The sequence below is a fragment of the Cetorhinus maximus genome, chromosome 29, assembly GCF_964194155.1.
Source record: "Cetorhinus maximus chromosome 29, sCetMax3.hap1.1, whole genome shotgun sequence".
Taxonomy (NCBI): Eukaryota; Metazoa; Chordata; class Chondrichthyes; order Lamniformes; family Cetorhinidae; genus Cetorhinus; species Cetorhinus maximus.
In genome coordinates this window covers 12004159-12028084 of record NC_135907.1, presented here as the reverse complement: position 1 = coordinate 12028084, position 23926 = coordinate 12004159, and the positions used below count along the sequence as shown (strand labels likewise).

The 23926-nt window shown below is 40.6% G+C and overlaps 1 protein-coding gene across 5 annotated transcripts in view; it reads right to left on the bottom strand.

Moving 5' to 3' along the window:
- The window catches only part of LOC144669618 (activating transcription factor 7-interacting protein 1-like), a 183793-nt gene extending 163792 nt beyond the window's left edge, over positions 1–20001 (bottom strand). For 3 of the 5 annotated variants that reach the window (XM_078532158.1, XM_078532165.1, XM_078532166.1), the window contains exon 1: positions 19588–20001. The gene's annotated coding sequence lies outside the window, so the exon portion shown is untranslated. Of the gene's footprint in view, positions 1–19158; positions 19563–19587 lie in introns of those variants that run through there. The other 2 variants (XM_078532159.1, XM_078532168.1) reach the window with 1 other exon arrangement.
- Positions 20002–23926: the final 3925 nt, after the last annotated feature.

Sequence of the window (23926 nt, the reverse complement as noted above, 5' to 3'; positions counted from 1 at the left end):
CAGTTGGAAGTGATACCTGACAGTGGTGAGTCAGAGCTGGAGGTAGTGAGACTTCAGTTAGAAATAAAGAGGCTTGAATTTGAACAAGCAAAGGAACTGAGAAAACTTGAGTTGGAGGCAAATGAAAAGGAAAAGAATTTGAAATAAAAAACTGGAACTAGAGGCAGCAAAAAAAAAAGGGGAAAAAAGGGATTTCAAAAAGGAATGGAAATGCGAAAACTTGATCTCCAGAGGGAAAAGTTAGCAATGGAAGAGAGAATGAAGGAAACAGGCAGAGTACTGGCCTAAAAAGCTAGATTTTAAAAAGGAGACTTCAGATGCTGAGGAAAGGTTACGATGAGAAAACCTTTAACCTAAAATCCAGTGGGGAGATTTTTTAATTTGTACAAGCGCTTCCAAAGTTTGAGGAAAAATGTTAAAGCATTCTTTATTTCATTTGAGAAGATAGCTAAACAGATGAAATGACCACAGGAAAACTGGACATTGTTGTTACAATCCAGGTTGGCGGGTAGAGTACGAGATTTATGTAATTTTGACCGGTGGATACAGGCATTAAAGATAGAGATGACATATGCAACTCTTAGAGATGTAATTCTTTTGGAAGAATTTAAACATTCAATTCCTTCAGCAGTGAGAGCTCACGTGGAAGAACAGAGGCTTGAAACGGTTGGACAAGCAGCAGGGATAGCTGATGATTATGAGTTAGTTCATAGAGCTAAACCTTTTTTTGGTCACCCTTTAAATCAGAGAAGGATAAAACATGGGGAGGTGAAAAGAAGGTGGGTAGTCAGGGAAGAGAAGTAGATGGAAATTCCCAGCAAGTTTTTTTATCTTAGAATAAAAAGCAAGATGCTGGAGGTAGAAATGGCACTCGAAAATTGAGGCGTTTTCATTATAACAAAGTTGGACATACAAAGTCAGTGTGTTGGAAATTACAAGGAAAATCTGTTAGGATTATTGGGGTGCAGAAAAGTTCTGGAAGTAAAAATACTGCGGGTCCTGAGGTTGAGGCACAGGGAAAAACAGTGGTTTGTGTACAGGTAAAGCAGGAAGAAGCAGTGATAGCTAAAGATGTGGGAATGTGTTCACAATTTACCCAAGGGAGTTCTGAGGAGCAGGTTGCAGAAATGTTTAAAGATTTTGTATGCGAAGGGAAAGTCTTTCCCTGTGGAGGAGGTAAAGATGTTAAAATTTTGAGACACACAAGAAATAGTCAATTCTTAAAGTTGTGGGATAGTGACATTTGCAGTTCAGAGGGAGTATTGTAGGACCAGGTGATAATAAGTGGGGTTCCTGGAGATGCTAAACCTATTCCATTGTGTAAAGTAAATTTAAAGAGTAAGTAGAAAACTGGTGAGGTGATTGTTGTCGTGAAAAATTGCCCATTGCAGGGGTTCAATTTATTTTAGGTAGTGATATAGCTGGGTCCCAGATGTGGGTGATGCCTATGGTAGTTGAGCAGCCTGTAGAAGTGTTTTCAACAGAAGTGTTGCAGAGAGAGCATCCTGGATTGTTTCCAGATTGAGAGGTAACAAGGTCACAGGTTGAAATAAGAGCAACAGGAAGTTAAAAAGCAGGGAGAAGGTGTGGAAGTCCAATTAGCTGACATGGTGTATGATAAAATTGTTCAGGAAGAAAGGATGGAGATTGCAGCTAAGGTATTTAGCTCAAGACAGTTGGAGGAGTTACAGAAAAAAGGTATGCAAATGAGACTGTTATATCAGACAGCTTACTCAAAAACAGAGGCAGAATGTTATTACCTTAAGGGTAATATTTCAATGAGAAAATGGCAGCCTTAAGTTTCAACAAATGAAAGCTGGAGGAGAGTGCATCAGATTGTTATACCATTCGGATACAAAAATGAGATTCTGAGGATAGCTCATGAAATTCCAATGGGGGACATTTAGGAATTAGAAAGACAGTCAAAAATACAAAAACATTTTTATTGGCCTGGGTTGCATCGGGATGTAGTCAAATTCTGTAGAACATGTCATACATGTCAGGTGATAGGGAAACCACAAGCAATGATTAAGCCGGCACATTTAATTCCAAATCCAGCATTTGAAGAACTTTTTACTAAGGTTATGATTGATTGTGTAGGACCCCTCCCTAAGACTAAAAGTGGAAATCAGTATTTATTGACAATAATGGATGTGTCTACAAGGTTTCCTGAAGCAATACCTTTGAGAAATATAACAGAGTTGTGGAAGAGTTGACTAAATTTTTTACAAGATATGGTTTACCTAAAGAAATACAATCAGATCAGGGTTCAAATTTCATGTCACGCCTGTTTAACGAAGTAATGAACAGTTTGGGGATTGTACAGTTAACAGCTTACCGTCCTGAGTCACAAGGGGTTTTGGAAAGATGGCATCAAACTTTAAAAACTATGATGAGGCGTATAGTCAGGATTATCCACAGGATTGGAATGTGGGAATTCCATTCTTGTTATTTGCTATTAGGAATGCTCCTAATGCATCAATGGTGTTAGTCCTTTTGAACTAGTTTATGGTCATGAGATGAGAGGACCACTGAAATTGATTCATGAGAAACTGGCGGGTCAAAATTCAGAAAGCACTCTCCTGGATTATGTATTAAGCTTCAGCGAAACATTGGACAGAGCATGTGAGTTAGCTAGGGAACATTCAAACATATAACAGCAAGTGATGAAATTGAAGGCGGACAGGAAAGCTACAGCTCAGTTTTGTTGCTGGGGAAAAATTGCTAGTTCTGTTACCAGTACTGGGTGACTCGTTAAAGGCAAGCTTTAGTGGGCCTTATATGATTGAGAAGAAGCTGAGTGAAGTAAGTTATTTAATAAGTACTCCAAACAGAAGAAAGCAGAGGGTGTGTCATGTAAATATGCTCAAAAAGTACTTTGACAGGGAAGAAGACCAAAAGGAGGTGTTCGTGGTGGTAGATAAAGAGGTAGAAATGCAGGATTCTGAAACTGATTTTCCTCTAATCAAATTAGATAATGAGGGGGTACTTGAAAATTTAAATGTAATATTGAGTTACCTTCCAGACAAGTGTCAAAGTGACAAAGTAATTTGGAGAAGCTATTGCAGTAACACAAAGCTATTTGTGGGAATAAGCTGAGGAGGACAAATTTAAAACAAAAACAGAATTACCTGGAAAAACTCAGGTCTGGCAGCATCGGTGGAGAAGAAATCAGTTAACGTTTCGAGTCTTCATGACCCTTCGGCAGAACTCAGGACAAATTTAGCTGTACTTGATATATGTGTAGAAGTTTCATCTTCAATAAGGCAACATCCTTATAGATTAAATCCAGCAAAGTTATCACAAGTACAGAAAGAAATTGAATTCATGCTTCAAAATGACATCATTGAGTCTAGTTGCAGTAATTGGAGTTCACCTATTGTGTTGGTACCGAAACCGGTTAAGTGTGAACTATCAAAAGGTGAATGCGGTGACAAAAGCAGATTCATATCCTATACCATTGTTGGAAGATTGTCCCACTTTCTCAATGCAATCAAAATTTATCACAAAGATTGAATTGCTAAGGGGACTTTGGCAAATATCATTATTGGGGAAAGCAAAGGAGATATTGGCTTTTTTGTCGCCAGATTGATTACATCAGTTTAAAGTCATGCCATTTGGTATGAAAAATGCACCTGCAACATTTCAAAGGCTGACAAAGTAATTGCAGGACTGAGCAATTGTGCTGTTTATATTGACGACTTGATAGTTTTCAGTCAAAGATGGGAGGAGCATATACAACATCTGGAAGAATTGTTTTGTCAATTACAAGAAGCTAATTTGGTGATAAATTTGGCTAAAAGTGAATTTGCAAAAGCGCAAGTTACATCCAGGCCATATCACTGGATATGGTAAGATAGTGAATGCACTGGTAGCAATCTTCCAAGAATCCTTAGATTCTGGAAAAGTTCCAGAGGATTGGAAAACTTCCAATGAACACTCATTCAAAAAGGGAGGGGGACAAAAAAAAACAGGTAACTATAGGCCAGTAGCTTATCAGTCATTGGGAAAATCTTAAAAGTCTATTATAAAAGATGTAATATGCATGGCTTCATGAAGGGGAAATAATGCCTGACAAATCTATTAGAATTCTTTGAGGAGGTAACAAGCAGGATAGATAAAGGGGGACCAGTAGATGTAATATATTTGGATTTGCAAAAGGCATTTGATAAGGTACCATACATAAGGCTACTTAATAAGAGCTCATGGTGTTGGGGATAGTATATTAGAATGGATAGAGGACTGGCTAACTAATAGGAGACAGAGTTCGGATAAGGGGGGCATTTTCAGGACGGCAACCTGTAACTAGTGGAGTGCCACAGGGATCAGTGCTGGAACCGCAATTATTTACAACATATATTAATAACTTAGATGAGGGAAGTGAATGTACTATCACCAAGTTTGCAGACGAAACAAAAATAGGTGGGAAGGCCTGTGGTGAGGATGACAGTCTACAGAGGGATATAGACAGATTAAGTGAGCGGGAAAAAACTTGGCAGATGGAACATAATCTGGGAAAATGCGAGGTTATGCACTTTGGCAGGAAGAATAGAAGAGTTGAGTATTATTTAAATGGTGAACGACTGCAGAAAGCTGCAGCACAGAGGACTTTGGGGGTTCTCATGCATGAATCCCAAGAAGCTAGTACACAAGTTCAGCAGGTAATAGGGAAGGCAAATGGATTGTTGGCCTTTATTTCAAAGTATAAAAAAGGGAAATCCTGCTAAAACTATACAAGGCACTAGGTAGACCACACCTAGAATACTGTGAACAGTTTTGGTCCCCTTATCTAAGGAAAGATATACTGGCATTGGAGGCAGTCCAGAGAAGGTTCACTAGATTGATCCCAGGTATGAAGGGATTTTCTTATGGGAAAAGGTTGAGTAGGTTGGGCCTGTACCCATTGGAGTTTAGAAGAATGAGGTGTGACCTTATTGAAACATAAGATTCTTAGAGGGCTTGACTGAGTAGATGCTGACAGGTTGTTTCCCCTTCTGGGAGAGTCTAGGACTAGAGGGCATAATCTCAGAGTAAGGGGTCTCCCATTTAAGACAGATGAGCAGGGATTTCTTCACTCAGAAGGTAGTGAATCTGTGGAGTTCTTTACCGCAGAGGGCTGTAAAGGCTGGGTTGTTAAGTATATTCAAGGTTGAGATAGACAGATTTTTAATCAGTAAGGGAGTCAAGGGTTATGGGGAAAAGGCAGAAAAGTGAAGTTGAGGATTATCTGATCAGCCATGATCTCATAGAATGATGGAGCAGACTCGATGGGCTGAATGGCCTACACCTACTCCTCCGTCTTATGGTAAGGTGGCTCAAAGAGGTGTGAAAACCAAAGCTATCATGGATTTCCCCATGCCTATAACCAACGAGAAGTTTTGAGATTTCTGGGCATGAGTAGATTTTACTGGAAATTTGTATCAAATCTTAGCAGTGTGTTTGCTTCGTTGACTGAACTACTAAAAAAAGTTTCAAATGGACACAGGAATATCAGAAGGCATTTGACAGTTTGAAAAACTGCATTTACTACGACACCTGTTTTGGCAGTACCCAATTATGCCAAGCAATTTAAAGTTGGCCGTTGATGCAAGCGATATAGGCACTGGGGCCGTATTGTTACAAGATGACGACACTGGAATTGAGAAACGGGTAGGGTATTTTTCACGGAATGTATAACTGACAAGATATTCAACGAGCGAAAAGGTCTAGTGTTAGAATTGCAGCATTTTGGGATTTACATGGCAAACAATTCGTCAGGAACAATTGTCTGTACAGACCACAATCCTTTCAAGTTTCTGGACAAATTTCAAGGCAAAAGTGCATGGCTATTCAGATGGAGTTTATTACTGCAGCCATTTAATCCATAGATTATACATGTGCCTAGACGAGAAAATCTGATTGCAGATGCATTGTCGAGAGTTTGAAGCTGAAAGGGAAAATTGGACAATTATAAACCCAGACACTGGACTGGAATGACTTCTGTTGATAATTTATTGTAAAGGTAGGTTAATAATGGGGTTTGTTTTAGTTTCTGCATATAGGTGTGTGTGGGGGTTTTAATTGAATTGCAGACAGCTAGTCTGGGTGCTTTGATGTATCAGAAGGGAAACTAGGATTGAAATGCTAAATACATAAACATGATTGAAGTTTTAGAATGGAAGTGTGAAGAACATCTGCATTTCTAGATAAACCCGAGTAGTGAATTTCAAAGAGATGGTAAGGTATTACACCTAGCCAACAGAGTGTTTATTTTTCCCAAAGATTACTGATAATATGAGTGCTATGAAATATTTATATTATGGAAAAAGTAAAAGTTGCAAAGACATATTGGGACAATGGGATTTACATTGAAACCTGCATTAAGGAGGAGGTTGTGTGTAAGAAGAGAACATTCTAAGATCTAACAAGTGTGAAAAGCTTCCAGTCTCTGTGTACCAAGCTGCTGCTTATAGAAACTGAAGCTAAGAGAATTCACTCTGAATATCACTGTCCAGGGTACTGCGTGCTTCGCCTGTATCTGTTGAAATCCATCTTGTTCTACTGTTGCTTTAACAGAGATGTAACAGAGTTAGGTTAATTAGGGGAGCTAGGAGTTATCATAGTGGTAGCTTACAGACCTATGTATATGTTTAAAAAACATTTCTTTTATTATTAAATGTTTAATTTAGTTTTGTAAAACAAAAACCTCCAAGACTCATGGACTTATGACTGAATTCAAGGCACGCATCTCCAAATAAAAATACAAATTGCAGAAACAGTTGTGGCAGGTGTTTCAAGTTTCCCTCTGGGATTTGAGCAGCTCAGCTTTTACCATCCAATGTGCCAGAACAAAATGAACCACCTCACGCTTTGCCTTTTTGAATTTCATTTTTTGAAGTTTATTTACAGGATGTAGGTGTCACTGGCTAGGCCAGCATTTATTGCCCATCCCTAATTGCTTTATCTACCCACTCTCCAGTCCATGTATGTCTTTCTGTATTTTGGTGCAGTACACCATATAAATATACATGCTGCTTTGGAATCATTGCAAGTTCAACACCATATCTCCAACTTCTGAATCAAAATCATGTATATGCTGAACAACAGTTGTCCCACCACAGATCCCTGTGGAACACTAATAAAAAGCAAAATGCTGGAAATTGACCTGAAACATTAACACTGCTTTTCTTTCCACAAATGCTGGTTTATCTGACTATTTCCAGCGTTTTCTGCTTTTATCCCTGTAGAACACCACTGCCAACCAGTCCAAGAAATGTCCGCCAACACGAAGCTAGTTTTCAATTTTGTAGCTGTCTTTCAAACCATTCTGCAATCTGGGTCCTGACTTCATATGCCCTGAACTTAAGCATTACGTTATCAAAGGTTTTCTGGAAGTCCACATATACCACAACTACTGAATTGCCCTTATCTTCATTCTTCAAAAATTCAAGAGGTTGATTAATCAGGGTGTTGTCTTAAGAAAGCCACGCTGAGTATTTATTATATTTTTCATCTATAGATGTTTTGTTATCCGATCTTAAGATTTAGTGTTTTTTTAAATTCATTCATGGGATGTAGGCATCACTAGCTGGGTCAGCATTTATTGTCCATCCCTAACTGTCCTTGAGAAGGTGGTGGTGAGCTGCCTTCTTGAAAAGCTGCAGTCCATGTGCTGTACATCTTCCTTAACAGCACTGTGGGTGTGAGCTTTCAGGAACAGCGGTATCTTTCCAAGTCAGGATGGTGAGTGGCTTGGAGGGGAACTTGCAGGTGGTGGCGTTCCCATTTGTCTGCTGCCCTTGTCCTTCTAGGTGGTAGTGGTCATGGGTTTGGAAGGTGCCGTCGAAGGAACCTTGGCGAGTTCCTGCAGTGCATCTTGTAGATGGTACACACTGCTGCCAATGTGGATCAGTGGTGGAGGGAGTGAATGTTTGTGGATGGGGTGCCAATCAAGCAGGCTGCTTTGTCCTGGATGGTGTCAAGCTTCTTGAGTGTTGTGGGAGCAAGCGGAGAGTATTCCATCACACTCCTGACTTTTGCCTTGTAGATGGTGGACAGGCTTTGGGGAGTCAGAAGGGGAGTTGTTCACTGCAGAATTCCTAGCCTCTGACCTGCTCTTGTAGCCACAGTATTCATATGGCTAGTCCAGTTCAGTTTCTGGTCGATAGTAACCCCCCTAGGATATTGATAGTGGTATTCAGTGATGGTAATGGAATTGATGATTATATTCTCTCTTGCTGGTATGGTCATTGTGTGGCATGGATGTTACTTGCCACTTGTCAGCCCAAGCATGGATATTGTCCAGGTCTTGCTGACTTTGGGCATGGACTGCTTCAATGTCTGAGGGAGCCTGAATGGTGAAGCACCTTAGTTACTAATGGCATTATGCTAACTGGTCTATAATTCCCTGGATTAGCTGTATCTTCCCTTTGGCACTATTCCTTTTACTGTAGTAACAAAAACTTATTGATTGTAGTACCTCCCTAGTTTCGTTGAGTAGCCCGACTTACATAGTTTCAAATACATCACATTATAGAGAACTCCTGATTTGTAGCTCCCCTGAATTTTCAGGCCTAATTAAGCAATAAGCCATTCAGACCAAGGTTCAATGGTGGTCTACACTGCATTAACTGATTTTCACCAGGGCAAAAGCAGAGTTACAACTAGCATCAGCAGTCCTGCATTTTGGCAAAAATAAGAATCAGCAGTAGGTCCCGCTCTCAATCATTATCCAGTGAGTCTTTCTGGAACAGCACCGAACAAGAACACAGTCAGGTTCAGCTATGTTTGAGCTCCGTGTTTACACTCAACTTTTTGAGTTCCATAAATAACTGCCACATTCGTGAGATACTGGAGGGCTACCACCATAACTGTCCTGAAGGCAACTCGCTGCTAGGGTAGAAGGAGAGTTCAGGAAGAGCTAGGCAAAGTTCCTGCTTGTGGCTGCTGTCCAAAGACTGCTGTTGCAAGTGTAACACATGGATACTGAGCAAAACAGGATTATGTTTATTAGTCTCCTAGAGTTAAATAGTCTACTACTCACTAACCTAATTCACAGCTGATGAACAGCTTGTCCCAATTGGTGAAGTAATACTTGGGTAAGATGCTAGAAGTCTCCTAGCATTCCTAGAACCACTACCAACATTCATCACCATCAGACAAGGGAGGGAAATAACTGGTACAATATTGTTCACTGCAATACTTCATCAAAAAATTCGGAAAGGTTCAGAAGTTCAAGTTCACATAAGAGACAAGCTGAAACTAGTGACTTTCCCTGACTTATCAGCTTATTTTACTCCCTCTCTTGGTTCCTACGACGTTCTTAGCTTCTTACAAAGTACAAAAAAATCCTAGTGTTTAAATAATGCTTGATTACATCTCAAAAAGCACTGCACACGTATACATACACAATAATTAATTTTGCAAGCAAACTTGGTAACCATAATACAATCAGAAAGATCATTCAAATAATAAGATGAATGACCAGTTAACCTATCTTTTGGTGATATTTGCCGAGGTAGTTGTGTTATCAAGGATACTGGGGTAACTACCCGTCCTTCCAAAAGGAAGGCATGAAATCTCAAGTTCACCTAAAGGACTGGAACCAACAAATGTGAACCATTTAATGCAGCACTTTCCTTAGCACTCAAGCCAGCCTACCACCTCTGGTGCTCAAGATCTGATGTATGGCTTCAAATAAAGAACTTTCTGACTCCAGGGGCGACGATATTATCAATTGATGCAGTAGAATGAGTAAGGGACTTTGGGAAAGTGGATATAGCTGAATAGACAAATATAGCTACAGGTGGAGTATCCTTTATGCATAAATCCGAAAACTGAACACGCCCAAAAACAGCACTTTTTTTTGAAACTCGAGTATTATAAAGAAACATAGAACACTTTTCATTTTTCACTTCTAACACACGAAGTGTACAAGCAAATGTACAACTACATGTTTACCAAGACTCCAATCCTTCTTCACTGACTGGATTTAAAACTGTTGCATGAAATCGGGTCTAACCTGTTATCTAACCGCTGAACATTTTCTACGAAACTCCAGTAAACTATCTGCAGGCAGCTCAGAAAATTGAGGTGATAAATTCAAATCATGGGACAGGGCCCTGTTGTTGCAGATGTCATTCAAGGTTTGAATGCTCAACAAATAAGTTATTCCCCACAGTAGAGAAATCAGCTTTCAGAGCTGACTGTAATACATGTGAGCTTTTGGAAGCATCTCTTCATGTGAAGCAACTTCTAAAATTATTCCACACTTCAGAAGATAAATTTCAACCAAGGATTTTTGTTATGGGCGTTTTTCAAGGATAGTCCAATTAACTAATTTCATACAAGTCAAATCAAAAGTAATTCTGCAATGCATGCAGCATTTGCACATCACAAAAAACCCTCAAGCAACTGAAACTTTGAGGGATTGAGGCAGGGAAGGGGTGGGGTGAAGCTCGAAAGTAAGCAAATTGTTTAACTTGTATCCTAATCCTTTCTATCTGTCCAAGTACAAAATTCACTACCTTGCCCAAGGTTACAGCAGCTGTTTTCATACTGTGATGAAAAACTGTTACACCAGGAACATCTGGTACTTTAATGTTGCAATAAGTATTACAATATTTTTGTAAAAAAGAGGCGGTGTGCTCTATCCGTGGAGTCACTAGCCTGATAATACTCCAATGGAGGCTATGGTTGGAGATTTTCCTCTTCATCAGTTATATTTGAAGGAAAACCATCACCATCAGAATATGTCAGTTAGTGAAACTGTCTGTTTGGGATACATGTCTTTGAATGTTGCCACACAAGGCTCAGGAGTTTTGGACAGTCTGTTTCATCTCACCTACTCTTTGGGCCTACTGGACTTAGCCTACATGTGGGCTCCACAGTTGACATAATTTCAACGGAACATTCACCACGGATTACCATCAGGGCAGCCATGGAATAAAGTGACATCTAACTTTGTATCCACTGTGTTATGTATAACATATATTGACTTTGATTTGACCGTTCAATTAAAATACAAAAAAAGTGAAATCTTGTTACTGATTTTTCGTTGGCTTGCTTGGTGATCACTTTTTTTTTTGTTGATCCCAATGTGGATTTTAAAGTACTCTGCTGTTGTAATGTGGATTGTAAAATTCAATGCTGTTGCTTGAATTTCCATAAAACATGATACTGGCTATGTGATATTCTCAACCAAAATAATATTTTAAAAATCCAGTACAATTAGAGATTCTGTAATTCTAAATTTTGGGTTGATCAGAGAAAGTTTTTGATACACTACAGCAACAGCAATGCTAGGAGTAAAAGTGATGAGTTCAGAGCATAGTTAACAAAAGAGAGTGTGTTGGCTTAAAGGTGTTTTCCTTGCATTAGTAACGCGCTAATGCACACTGCAACAGCAACTGCTAACAATTGCTTCCATTATATAGCTCTTTATAGGGAAGAGCAATAGATCAGTATTATGCCTCCTCCACAGTAATCTATCCAAAACTGATAATTGGAAGTCATGTAATGTATTTCAATGATATTATGGACACTTTGTATAGGCTTTAAGATCATTGCGCCTTAAGGCACAAGTACATATATACTTTTTGTATTTATGCCAAAGAAAGTGGTGTGCCCACTCAAATACCCACAATGTTGTAAAATGCTGGTTTCCTCCCAGAGAAACTGTTGCTCTCTTTCTTGTAAGATGTAGACAGCAATTGCAGTCAATCCCATGGAGGGAAGAGGGTAGAAGGATATCTAGGAACGGTGACCTTAAAGACATCTGTCTCCTCAGCAGTCATATATTCAATTCCTCCATTCTGCTGAAATCAAACTCTTATTCCAGATTGTGCCCTCAGTTCTTTGCCCAAAGAAAGTAATAATCAACACCTCCAAGTTCTGACAAAAGGTCAATGTTAACTGTTTCTCTCTCCAGATGCTGCCAGGCCTGCTGATTATTTCAAGCATGTTCTGTTTTTATGTGCAGCATTTTACCTGTTTTATTATTAGAGAAATGAGGGTGAGTCTAGGAAGCTTTGCATGTGGAGGTTGAACTTTTTCCACTGAGCTTAGTCATTACTAAAAACAAAAAAAGGAGACATTCAAGCTTTGGGAGACAGTGGTGGGCCATGAGGATTATCCCCAAGTCTCTGAGGTCTGGGTAATGAAGAAATGCTGCAGAAATTTGATTCTTCTGTGATGAAGGACACTGAGAGGTGACAGTAGTATATTATATAGTTAAGAACTGTATGGAAGAGAGGTCACAGGATTAAACGGTGAAAGAATAAATTTTAGACTGATAATAAACACATGGAATGGACTTCGAATAAAGTCGACCCAAAAATCAATTAAGCAACGTGAGGACTTTAGGGTCATTCTGGATGGATGAATTATGAGCCAAAATTGTTCTCCTCACTTGTGACCTCAAATAATTTTAATCACAAAATAAGTCAATGAGAGATTATCTTAAATTGCTGCCTGGTTGTATAATAAAAAAACAATTTACCTCAATGATCCCTTATAATCTAGAAGGCCTCAAATCAGGTCATCCTTTGGCAATAGTGAAAAATGCCCAAATTCTCAAGTCCCTCCTCATAACTAAAACCCCTCATCCCTGGTAACATCCCAGTGAATCCACACTACAGTTTCTTAGTTTTCTATATCCTTCTGATAGAGACTTTTTTTAGCCCTACCTATATAAGGCAAAACAATTCCTTTCAATAGTAGAAACAAGAGACATCAGATAAGAGGTTGATAGCTTAGAACCAGATTAATGTCCACTTAGGAGTCAAAAGGAAAAATGCTCCCTATCCTACCCCACCCCTGCATATGAACCAGAACATCAAAGCGATCCTTTCAGAAGAGTTCCTACAAAACTCTTTCAGCAAATAAAATAGTGACAACAAAAGGATTGAAGCAAAACTCAAAGTATTCCTAATCTAGCAGCATTTCCAACTTGCTAGTAAACCAAATGCCACTGGTTTGAAACGGTGTCCAATGCATTAGCGGACAACACACTTGCCATTGCAATCTTTAGGATTTCCCAGAATTTAGCAACGTAATTATTGCTGACTTTAAATTCTAGTTTTTAAAATAACATGCAGAAAGACAAAGGATTGATGTCCCAAATATGGCCACTCTGTGCAGGATTTTAAATGCCTCACACAATTCAGAGTGCCAGAGCATCAGACAGGCAATCTGGTCAGGCAGATCTCTGTCAACTCCTTCATGTGAATCTTAAATAAATTGTGGAGGAAAACAAATGGGAAAGCATAAAGAATGCTCAATCAAAACTTCAGTTTTGTGCAGAGCCCCATATTGTTGGGCAGGAAACCACCTTACAAGAAACAAGTTTTAAAATATTCTTTCAGGGGATTGGAGTATCATCGGCAAGGTCAACATGTATTGCTCATTCCCGTCTGCCCTCAAAGCAGTGAGTCGCTTTCTTGAACAATTGTATTTCATCTGCTGTAGGTAGGCCTAGAGTGCTGTTGGGAGACAGTTCCAGGATTTTGACTCAGTGACATAGCTCCAAGTCAGGATGGTGCGTGGCTTGGGAGGGAACATGCAGGTGGTGTTCCCATGTGGGTTTAGAACATGCTGTCGAAGGAGCCTTGGCAAGTTGCTGCAGTACATTTTGTAAATAGTACAAACTGCTGCCAATGTACAATGATAGAGGCAACGTTTAAGGTGATGGATAGGGTGGTTGCCTTTGTTCTGGATGGTGTAGAGCTTGAGTGTTGTTGGAGCTACACTTATCTGCGAAAATGGGGAGTATTCCATCACACTCCTGACTTGTGAAGTCAAGTCCGACTTGCATTTTTAGATGGTGGGCAAGCTTTGGGGAGTCAGACGGTGAATTAGTGCCAATGAGTTCCCAGTTTCTGATCTTCTCTTGCAGCCACTGTATTTATATGGCTGGTCCTGTTCAGTTTTTGTACAATGGTAACCCCAGGATGTTGATAGTGGAGGATTCAGTGAATGCAATGCCTTTTAATGTCATGGGGAGGTGGTTAGATTCTCCCTTGTTGGAGATGGTCATTGCCTGGCAATTGTGTGGCACAAATGTTATTTGCCATTGATCAACCCAAGCCTGGATATTATCCAGGCTTTTCTGTATGCAGATGCTTCAGTATCTGGAGAAATCACAAATGATACTGAACGTTGAAATCAGCAAACATTTTTCCACTTCTGACCTATGATGGAGGAATCATTAATGAAGCAGCAAAAAATGGTTGCGCCTCAGACATTATCTTGAGAGCTCCTGCAGTGATGTCCTGGGGCTGAGATGACTGGACTCCAAGAACCACAACCATCTTCCTTTCTGCTTGGTATACTCCAGCCAGTGGAAAGCCCCTCTCTTGATTTGCATTGGCTTCCAATTTTGCTTGGGCTCCTTGATCCAAGGGCAGTCATTCTCACCTCACTTCTTGTGTTCAGCTCTTTTGGCCATGTTTGGTAACTGAACAATGGAAGCTGCCAAACGGCTTGCAGCAAATCTGTCAAATGGAATAGGAGTGATATCACTCCTGATTGCAAGCAGATTCCTCCAAGGAGAATTTCCCTCCATTGACCATAATGGTCACATATCACAGTCATTTGATGGGCGATCCCATTCCTTTGATGGTGCTGTAAAGTAACCCAAGTTTCCAGGCATGTATAAAAATGCAGTTCTTATTCTTTTACAAAGCTTGCCATTACTGACAAGCAGAAGTCTGACCAAACAATTTTAAATAATATAGTAGTTTTAACATAGTAAAAACATCTCAAGGCACTTCATAGGAGCATTATCAAACAAGATCTACCATTGAGCTACATAGAAATTCTGGTGCAGGCAACCAAAGATTGGTCAAAGAGGTAGGTTTTAAAGAGCATCTTAAATGGAGAGGTGTAGGGGTTTAGGGAGAAATTTCCAAGCTTTGGGCCCATGCAGCTGATTTTCACACAGGCCTCTTGTTCAATGTACTTTCAACCTTTCTACAGCTGTACTTTGGAATTAATTGCTTAATTAATCTGCAACAAAAGCCGCACTAACTGGGTACACAGCCAGAATGGGTAGTATGCCAATCAATCTGGGCATATAAATATCATCCATTACCTGGGTGATATTTGTCTGGAGGAAGCAGATACTTTCTGAAAAGGTGTTGGATGTAACCTTCTACAGCACACATCTATTTAAAATCCTTTTTAAAAAAACCTCCTCCTTGGACCAGAAACTTGCCATATTTCATTTGGTGTTTGAAGACTAGCAGTAGTTCGATACCATGCAAACAATTTTTTCAGATACGTGACTTAAGATATTACTGCAACAGCCTAGCAGTGTTTTTACCAATGCAACTGCAAATAGTAGGCAAGTCCACTATGTCAATAATGGATTTCTTGTTCATCCCAGGATACATCTGGATCTCATCAGGGTAACAATCCTGGCTTTTACCACAAAATTCTCCACACAGCCTCTCAAGAGACTGGAGATCCTTCTATTCTGCATCTTCCTTCTCAAAGTTGGGAACATTTGATCGCTGTTCTGAAAAAAGTCAGCCAATTAATATAGCTGACTGAAGTGGTCATGAAATTTCTGCCCACAAACGATGCAGTCAATAATCATGCTAATGCCATCATCAAAACCCTATGGAAAGTGATCTGCCCAGGACAGTGGGACAGGGCAGCAGTCATTTTAATGAAGCTACCCATAAGCCACAAAAAGTTTTCAGGAACTGAGGTTATAAATCAAACCAATAGCTCAACATGCATTTCTACCAAGGAAAAATACAGGTATCCGTGATGCTTCTTTACACCCAGTGGCTTGGGCATCATGGTGCAGTTTTGAAGGGGTAGTGGAGACTAGGCCTGTGAAAAAGTGATGTAAATATCTGAATGATGATTAGTAATTAAAATAATTTGGTCATTTGACAGGAAACCACAACATCTGACACGGAGTCAAATGCTTGACAAATAATGGAAATCCCCTCCATACAAAATGCCTCCAATTTTGCAAGCCAATATATGCGAGAGAATATGCATACCAGATTGAGAAACGATCGACTGGAGTCCATGTGGGAAATTGAATAGGACAAATATTGCAAAGTGACAGAGCTGTAGGTAATTCCCCCCTAAACGGAGACCTGGAACCCCCATAAAAGAATTGATGCTCTCTCTCTTATCCTGCTTCTGTTAAAAAGTCATTTCATCTTCCATATTTTTGAATATTTCTGCATTCCACTTCCTGTGACTTCATTTCTCCCACTTTGGAAAAAATAATCTTCCAGCAGTCACAATACTGAAATATTTTCCATTGAATACTTTTTCTCAAGCAGGTGGGAGCAGTACACTAGCACTTCACTGCGCACACATGACTCAAATTTGAATGTCCTTTTTTAAAAGTAAACAAGGTGCAAGCATGAGCATTATTTTCGCACCAAATTGACACAAAGTTCATCTGAATTCAGAAATGGTTGCTATCACTAATTCAAACCTCGTTTGGAAATACACCATTGTAGCAAGGTATCAAACAAAAAACTGAAACACTAAAATCAAGGTCTCCTGAAATATACTTCATCGTGTGTGTTATACTCTTTCGAGTTATCAACAGTCACAGATTGCAACTCTTTCGAGTACAATCACAGTTCTTGGTTTTCCGGGAGTGGGACATGAACCCACAACCCTCTGATTCAAAGGCGAGGGTGCATATCTAATGCTGTCTTGTGCTGCAGTAAATTTTCTTTAGTCATTTGGTACTACAGAACTTGAGTGCTGCTGAAAAAAAGAGACATGTCAAAGCTTTTCATCTTGCACTCTTCAGGACCCTTCATAAGAATGCCAATATAAGGGGAAAAACAACAATTTATACTGTATGTTAAGAGAATCACAATCAAGGTGCACTTGCCAACCAATCGGCACTCTTCACACACAGCATAAATTGTTTTCCTCTTATGTTGGTATTCTTGAAGGGTCCTGAAGAGTGCAAGACAAAAAGCTTCGACAAGTCTCTTTTTTCAGCAATGCTTAAGTGTTCTTTCCACAAGTTCCTCCAGGACATTTTACACAACCATTTTAGGCAAATGCTACTGGATTAGGGGGTTTAAAAACCCAGAAATTTTGAACATAAGGAAAACAAAATTGAAATTTCTTACATAATATGCATTCCATACTTCTGCAACATTCAAGAGCATTAGTGAGCCAGTTGGACTTTTATCAGTCCAGTAGCTTTCAACGTTACGTTTTCTGACCCAATTCTACAAATTTCCAGATTTATTGAATTCAATACGACAATCTGCCTTGGTGTTAGTCTGAAGTATATCAATACAAAGTAACACTTACAAATCTAGGCTCCTTCAAGTTATAATTTAGAACTTTTATTAAAGTGTATCATGCAAACAACCAGTTATTAAAAATTGCTTTATATGAACACGATCAGAGTATGCAAAAGCCAAAATACTATAGATGCTCGAAATCTAAAATAAAAACGGAAAATGTTGGAAATACTCAGCCAGTCAGGCTGTTTCTGTGGGGAGAGAAACAGTTTACATTTTAGGCGACCTGAAATGTTAACAAAAGAATATTCAAAAAAAGCAAAATGCTGCAGATGCTGGAAATCTGAAACATAAACAGGAAGTACAAGAAAAACTCAGCACATCTGTGGAAAAAAGATGGAGTTAATCCAGCTTGCAAAGTATTCAACCAAAACAGAAACCATTAGAAACAATCAATGCTTAATTACTTTCTGAAAACAGACAGGAATGCATTTGAATGGTGAACTGTCAGACACGCCCACATATCCCCAAAATAGATATCAATATATTTTTGGATATCAAGAAAATTAACAGATATGGGAAAAAAGTGCAGGAGGGTGGAGTTGAGTAGAAGATCAGCCATGATCTCACTGAATAGCAGAGCAGGCTTGAAGGACCGAATTGGCTACTTTTGCCTCCATTGTTATGTTCACATCATAACAGTTCATTTTCCCAGATGTTAACTCACTTGCATACTTATGCATTTTCCAGTTGTTTCAGATTCATGGCATTTTAATCTTTGTTTACAATACAAACCTTTTTACCTGTTGTTAAACAAACAGGAGAGTGATGCAGGAACAGGATAGGACTTCAATTTCCCACACAACATTAAATTCCCACTCTTGGTGGCAGCTTTGCAGGAGGCACTGAGCAGAACTCCAGCTACTTCCCCTTCCCACCCAAGAGATGTCCCTTTCACTCCCAGAGAAGCTTTGAGAAAGGACTAGGAGCCTGTTACTCAAATGTCTTTAGTCACAGCACCATGAGGGGAAGTACTTAATTTGCCACCTGAGAAGACTGGATCCAAAGTAGAAGACTTGACAGAAATTTACAAAACAAAGATTAAACACCTACAACAGCAAAAACTATTCAATACTACATCAAGAGAACTCAATGTAGTCTCACTTTGTCACAGATATGCACAATAATAGAATCACAGTATATGTACAACGAAAAGTTAACAATCTCGGTGAAGGTGTTAAATATCAACAAGATGGGTAAGGAATGTCATAAATGGTTTTATTTGTCAAAAAATATACAAAAGGACCATGCGACTCGGAGGTCATCTCTCAGCTGACCCATAGCAGAATCGTGCACACAAATTACTGTTCCCATTCTGCACAAGTATACAGGTTTCCAGTTCGTTCAGAATTTTCAGATGCATCGCAAATCGAGCTACTGAGTGAGGGATAACCAGAAATTAGGTTAAATGTTCCTCTGACATTTATTACACAGACAGCAACAGCACTGAGCTGACCCCCACTCAGTTGCATGCTAATATTTAAAATTACACAATTAGTACCGATGCAGTACCTCAAATAGAATTAAACCGTGCAACAAAATCACTGTTAAAATCAGAAATACCACTTGTTCACGCGTATATACATGTGCAGGGAAGAAGTCAGGTGATGACTTGCAACACTCTAGAAGCTAAACATGCATGCACGAAGAATCCTACAGTAATGCAGCTAGATGCTGCTTGAGCTCATTTGCTGTCACCTCACCCTCAGCATGATATTAAAGAGGCTGACAAAAATGAGTGGGGGAATGGAAGTGTGCAAACAAAAAATAAAATAAACCAAAAAAATGCATCTACATGATGAAATGCAAAATCTCAGGCAAAAAGAAATTAATTTGAATGCTTTTTTTTGGATCAATAAACCAGATTAAATCTTACCTTAACCTGAAGTTTCCAGCGAAGTTCCCACTTAATACAAGAGGAGGGAGAAAAGAGGAAGGGGGAGGAGGAGAGGGTGGGTGGAAAGAAGCTCCCGCAAACACCACGGGTTTGTTAAATGTGTGTGCGTGTGTTTGTCGAGTGGTCTGGCTGGGAGCGCCGCACGCATGCGCAGTCGCACGAGTGGTCTCGTGCAGCAGCCATGCAGCTCCAGTGCTGCAGCCGCCGCGCAGGCGCAGACACACACGGCGCACCCACGGGGCCACCCAGGCCGCCCCACAGGGGCGAAGACGCTCAACAACAAATAGCCCGGGAGAGAAATGGGGGGGGAATGGAAAAAAACTACAACAGAGGGAAAAAAAACACGCTTCAACCCCTATCGACACATGTAACACCCGACTACCAAATAAATTTAAATAATTCGCTTACCTTTCCGCTGCGTTAAAGGGTCGTTTCATTGGGCGTTTCTTTTTCCCCCTCCCCCCAACTATCGCCGCTGCCGTTTATCCGCAAATATCTCACGCCCCCTTAAAACAAAATGGCGGCTGCGCGTGGAAGGTATGCAAATTAGAAAAATACACAAATTAAGCAATAAAACGCATCTTATATTTCCTTCCCCCCTCTCTTCAGCTTCCCCCTGTAATTTTATTTCTTTTTTTAAAAGTGCGCATAATTAATTTTTTTTTAATTCATTGAGGAAGGACCTCCCCTTTCCCTCCCTCGCTTCACGAGAAGCAGATCGCTCTCCCCGCGCGCCGCAGAGGGTAGCCGCTGACTCCCCGGGAACGGTTAATATGCAGATGACAGAACGTTCGCATGCATCTCATTAGGAAACTCGCCGCCAATCAACAGCTGGCGCGAGGGCTTATATGCAGATAACGGACGCCGATATGCAAATTCAGGTGACTGGCTCGCCCAGCTCACCCGCTGCAGAACAATAGGCGAAGGGGGGGTGGGTGGGGAGGAGAAGAGGAGAGGGGGCGTGGTATGTAAATATTCCGGGCGCTTCATTTGCATAGCAGCCCGGTCGATCTAATTTTCAGCCTCGCCTGTTTTTTTTTGCAGCGAAGCAGACGCTTCTGCTGCAAATTTATTGCTTGGGTCGCCTTGGCACCGTTGGTTTTAAAATCGTTCTTTTCAAATGCACGAGAAAACGATGCATTAATTTTTCAGTAGGTTTCTGATTTTTTTTTAAAAAAAACCTACATAGGTTGGTGTGCAGAGAACTTCTGACCAGAATGGAAGAACCGAATGGTTTCTAGACGCTGCATTTTTTTTAAAAAATGCTAACTTCAACAACCCATTGCACCGTTGTTAAATATTTGCATCGGTTGTTTTCTCGGAAGCTTGCAATTCTCCACCGCTCCCGCGCATTTCCAGGACTGACCACCAGTGTCGCTGTTGAGCACAAAGGCGCGTCACATTTGCAGAACATGCGGTGGAACTTGTTACATATTAAACATGGTGCAAATAAAAGTTCTTAACACGTCCTGACAACTTCGTGTGGAGCTTTATACAAAAATAACCCAGCCTCAAAAAAAAAACCTTCAGTTAAATTTTTGACATTTTTATTTTATTTTAAGTACCTTGGAACTTTTTTTTTTGCTTTGAATGGACTGTCTAAATACAGGTCGCTCTTGAAAGCAAAAGTTATCATTTGCAAAAATATTGTTGTTTAATGCTATAGTACTCCAGGCGACATTCCTTTTTTCATACTGTTTAGCAAATAAGGTTAGATCGGGTAGATCGGAGAAACTGGGGTCGTTCTCCTTAGAGAAGGTCGAGAGAGAGAGGGGGTTTATAAAGGTTCTCATGAGGGGTCTGGACAGGGTAGATGGGGAGAAACTGTTCACATTGGCGGAAGGATTGAGAAGCAGAGGGCACCGATTTAAGGTTATTGGCTAAAGAAACAACAGCGACATGAGGATAAACATTTTTATGCAGTGATTGGTTAGAATCTGGAATGCATTGCCTGTGTGTGATGGAGGCAGACTCAACTGAGGTCTTTGAAAGAGAATTTGCTGATTACCTGAAGGGCTAAGGGGAAAGGCTGGGGAGTAGGACTAGCTGAGTAGTTCTTGCTGAGATCCAGCATGGATGCAAAGGGCCAAATCACCACCTTCAGTGCTGTAACCGTTCTATGATTCTATCCTATAGCCTGGGAGAGCGATAAAGAACAGAAAAGAGGTACAAAAAAGAAGTAAGAGATAAGAAAACTTCCAAGAGTTTTAAAGGATAACATTAAAAGTGTTTATATATATATATATACACACATGTATATAATATGTATCTGTATATTGAGAGAAAGAGGGTGGATAAAGATAAGCTGGGGTCCACTAGAGATGCAGGTAACATTGTAATAGAAATTAAGGATGATTAAGGCAATTGTTCTCAAACTGGGTCCACAGACCACTGGGGGTTGATTGGTAAGGGGATCAAAGGTTACGGGGAGAAGGCGAGAGAATGGGGTTGAGAAACTTATCAGCCATGATTGAATGCAGGAGCAGACTCGATGGGCCGAATGGCCTAATTTCTGCTCCTATGTCTTATGGGTTTGTAGCGACTTTTCAGGAGAGTAAGTGAAAGAAGCAAAGGAATAGCAGCTAGAAATGTTATGTGGGTGATTTGATGAAGAACACTTTGGTTATTAGCAGCAGTTTCAGTGGTTTTTGCTGATAATTGTGTGCAAAGCAGTGACTGCCCATTGCTCCCAGGAGTGCTTTCTCACTTCCAGTAGGCACTGCCCTTACAGGAATATTTCAAATGCTCTTGAGCTGGCAACTGATGACTGATATAATTGTCGTCCAATCACCTCCAACATCTTGTCAATGAACCAATGAAACGTTAGGGAATTATTTCGTGAAAGTTATTTTTCTATAAGATCTTTCCGATTCACATGAGCACTGGCAAAAGAAAAGATTTGGCTGCCGCATATGAGACAGTAGAAAAATGCAAGTTTTGAAGTATAGAGTATCTATAAAGAAGCCGGCCAGGATCTTTGGTTTAACCTGGAGTTATTCCACATGCTGTGAGTTTAAATTGATGTCTTGCATCTGGAGACTTTAGTGTTTTTTTTTATTCATTCACGGGATGCAGGCTTTGCTGGCTGGGCCAGCATTTATTGCATATCCCTAATTGCCCTTGAGAAGGTGGTGATGAGCTGCCTTCTTGAACCGCTGCAGTCTATGTGGCGTAGGTACACCAACAGTGCTGTTAGGAAGGGAGTTCCAAGATTTTGAAGTGATAGTGACAGTGAAGGAACTGCAATATATTTCCAAGTCAGGATGGTGAGTAACTTGGAGGGGAACTTCCAGGTGGTGATGTTCCCATCTATCTGCTGCTCTTGTCCTCCTAGGTGTTAGTGGTTGTTGGTTTGGAAGGTGCTGTCTAAGAGCCTTGATGAATTCCTGCAGTGCATCTTGTAGATGGTACACACTGCTGCTACTGTGCTTCAGTGGTGGAGGGAGTGAATGTTTGTGGATGGGAGGCCAATCAAGTGGGCTGTTTTGTCCTGGATAGTGTCAAGCTTCTTGAGTGTTGCAGGAGCTGCACTCATCCAGGCAAGTGGGGAGTATTCTTAGTGTCACAATTAGCACGTCCTTTAGCTAATATCACCACTGTCAACATCCCTTTGACCTTTCATTTATGACATCTTTGGCTATCTCTCCTTTGCCTCCACCTGTCACTGGCCCTCTACCCAGCTCCACCTGTCCCACCCCGCTTAAACAGCTTACATTTCACCACATTTCTATTTCTCTTTAGTTCTGATGAAGAGTCATACGGACTCAAAACGTTAACTCTGGCTTCCTCTCCACAGATGCTGTCAGACCTGCTGAGTTTTTCCAGCAATTTTTGTTTTTATATTCCATCACACTCCTAACTTGTTCCTTGTAGATTGTGGGCAGGCTTTGGGGAGTCAGGAGGTGGAGTTACCCACCGCAGAATTCCTGGCCTCTGACGTGCTCTTGTAGCCACAGTATTTATGTGGCTAATCCAGTTCAGTTTCTGGTCAATGGTAACCCCCAGGATGTTGATTGTGGGGGTTTCAGTGATGCTAATGCCGTTGAACGTCAAGAGGTGATGGTTAGATTCTCTCTTGTTGGAGATGGTCATTGCCTGACACTTGTGTGGCATGAATGTTACTTTCACGTCACCCCAAGCCTGGATATTGTCCAGGTCTTGCTGCATTTGGACATGGACTGCTTCAGTGTCTGAGGTGCTGAAGATTGTGCAGTCATCAGCGAACATCCCCAATTCTGACCTTATGATGGAAGGAAGGTCATTGATGAAAGAGCTGAAGATGGATGTGGCGAGGACACTACCCTGAGGAACTCATATAGTGATGTCCTGGAGCTGAGAAGACTGGCATCCAACAACCACAACCAACTTCCTTTGTGCTAGGTGTGACTCCCACCAGCGGAGAATTTTCCCCTGATTCCCATTCACTCCAGTCTTGCTAGGGCTCCTTGATACCACACTCAGTCAAACACGGCCTTGATGTCAAGAGTCACTCTCACCTCACCTTGGGAGCTCGGCTCTTTTGTCCATGTTTAGACCAAGGCTGTAATGAGGTCAGGAGCTGAGTGGCCCTGCGGAACCCAAACTGGCAGTCAGTGAGCAGGCTATTGCAAAGCAAGTGCTGCTTGATAGCACTGTTGATGACCCCTTCCATTACTTCACTGATGATTGAGAGCAGACTGATAGGACGGTGATTGGCCAGGTTGGATTTGTCCTGCTTTTCGTGTACAGGACATACCTGGGCAATTTT